This window comes from Tenebrio molitor, chromosome 1 (assembly GCF_963966145.1).
Source record: "Tenebrio molitor chromosome 1, icTenMoli1.1, whole genome shotgun sequence".
Lineage (NCBI taxonomy): Eukaryota > Metazoa > Arthropoda > Insecta > Coleoptera > Tenebrionidae > Tenebrio > Tenebrio molitor.
In genome coordinates, this window is record NC_091046.1 from 18,479,943 (window position 1) to 18,482,561 (window position 2,619).

Here is a 2,619-nt window from a genome sequence, read left to right on the forward strand (position 1 = left end):
TCTTTAAAATTAGTTTGACGTTTCGTTTTGACAAGTTGTGACATTTATTAAAAAACTCAAATTCTGATAGTGTCGAACAAAAAAATTTTTTTTACAACATCGCTTATGAAAATGATTCTTTCATCACTCAATTTAGTGAGGAAAATAGGCGCTTGCATCACTAGTGAGGAAAATTTATTTAACAATTTACTACATTAACAATCTACTACCTACTTATTAATATAAAAATTTAAAACACTGTTATTTGCATTAATTGAAACTCCAGATCCGGAAGATTCAAAAAATAGGGGTGTAAAATAATTACAAAGAAATTTAAAATATTATGTATTGCCCGTTGAAAAATCAGGCACTTTCATCACTTATAGTGTAATGTATTATTCTACAACCGTCAAAAAAACGCGACATTTATGCATCATTATCAAGTCGCCAAGTATGTCATTTTTTTATAGATCAAAAATAGTTGTCAAAAAGTTTGCTTCTTGTTTCTTCGGAAAATTTTGATCATATGACGAAAAGTTTGTTGCTTGGAGTAATTTTGCCTAAAGCAACAAACTTTGAGTCTAATATGTTCAAAATTTTCCGAAAAAAAAGGAGGTCGAGTTACATTCATCTAAACAAATTCCCGAATGAACAATTCAAACAAACATTCGGAACAACATCACAAAACGGATTAAAGGTTAGTTTATTCATCGTGGCACTTTTTTAAATCCATTTCGGAAAACGTCAAAATAATTTTCTGACATTTTGTTCATTAATTTGTGTTACCAACAAAACAAAAGCCTTGTCAACGTGGTTTTTTCTGACCATGACTAGATTTTTTCGCGATATTCAGCACACTATTTGTCACTTATAATTACACGAGAGCTTTTTTTTGTCGAAGTAAACTTGACATTCCAATGAGAATTTTGTTGCCTGGCAATTTAACGAAAAAAACTGCCTCTGAAAAAATTACGAGTCCGTAGGACTAAATAGATTTATTATTGTAACAAAATTTAATTTTCAATGAAATGACAATTCTTCATCAATACCAACCAAATGTCATTAAAATAAAAGTCACTATATAATTATTTTATATTTAAAAAAATTAAATTAACCAAGCCGAAATAGAAAAAATTGCATGTTACACAAGACACTTTGTCTCGTTCTTTTCGCGTTTGACAATAGACTGTCTTGTGCAACTCGTATAACAATAAAGTTAACTTAAAAAAATAATAAAGAAATTTACTATAAATACAATAATAAAAAAGTAAATATCAAATTAGATTTTCTCCAAAATAAATAGTATGTAATACAAAATAGACATTAACAGCAACCTAAAACATTCTTCTTGGTGAAATCGTGCAAATGCAATAATCCATTTTACCCAGGATTGTAAAATCTTGCCTGGCCTGGGGATTTCCGTTGGCGCTTTGGCAAATGCGACAAATAATGGTGGTCTTGTTAAAATCGCCTGCAGTGGAATAATGTAACTTGATAGAAAGAAAATTTCTTTCCATTTCTTTCTATTTGCCGCAAACCAACCGTGTACACCAATCGTGAGAATTCGGCACAACCGATGGTGAAAACGAACGCACAGAAATAGAAAGAGCTCTCTTGCGCACTCTTGCCTCTTTCCAATTGTCCATCTTTGTCGTTCACCAACTAAATGCATATATCGTTTTCTCTCAGACCTCAAGTCTTTCTCTGGGTGCAATAAACGGAGGCTGCAGAAATTACAGATGTTGATGAGGCGTCAATTCACCGACTAAATTTTGATACAATTCTTTGGTTAGTCGAAACAATTTTCGAAATTCCCGGTTGGGCAATTCGAATGGATCAAGTCTGCTTCGCAATGACATCAACAGTTACCAACATAAAATGATCAAAAATAATTATAAAAACCCATTAACAACCGGTGTAAATTGACGTTTTCAGTTTTTATCCTAAGGATAGTAGCACACATGTTTCTTGACCCGAGCGATTCCGAACCGAGACAGAAAATGTGCTCGGTGGTCGGGCTTGGACATTTCTTTTCTTTTCTATCACCTTTCTATCTCTATCTCTATAAAGTTACATGGTTCCACTGCTATTCTGTATTCCAGAAAGCTTGATTTTAGAAAATTTAATTTCTACATTATACCGGGTGTTATAGAAGTCCACGTAATATCTAAATTTAATCACCAATATCATTTTTTCCCGAAAATATTCGATTAAAAAAAAAGCAATATACAACAAATGTTTATTTTAAAGAGTCTTACTGGTGATTAAATTTGTGGACATCCATAACATCCTGTATGTATGTATATTATAACAATATCATAATGATATATGTAATATAATAATACTGATCTACCAGATATCAACCACCAAACCTGGCCATAGGCACATTAGCACATTACACATATTAAAATAATATATGAGTTGCTATGAAATATATTATTGTGTAATGTCATATTGACGGCTATAATTATCATCTTTTGATCTTTTGATGTAGGTAACGTATAAAGTAGAAATACTTTTGAAATTTGGAAAAGGGAAGAACGATCACAGAGCAGTATTATGCTCAATTATTGGACAAATTTGACGAAACAATAATATGTTTCATATCAACTCATATATAATTTTTTTGTTCGACACTGT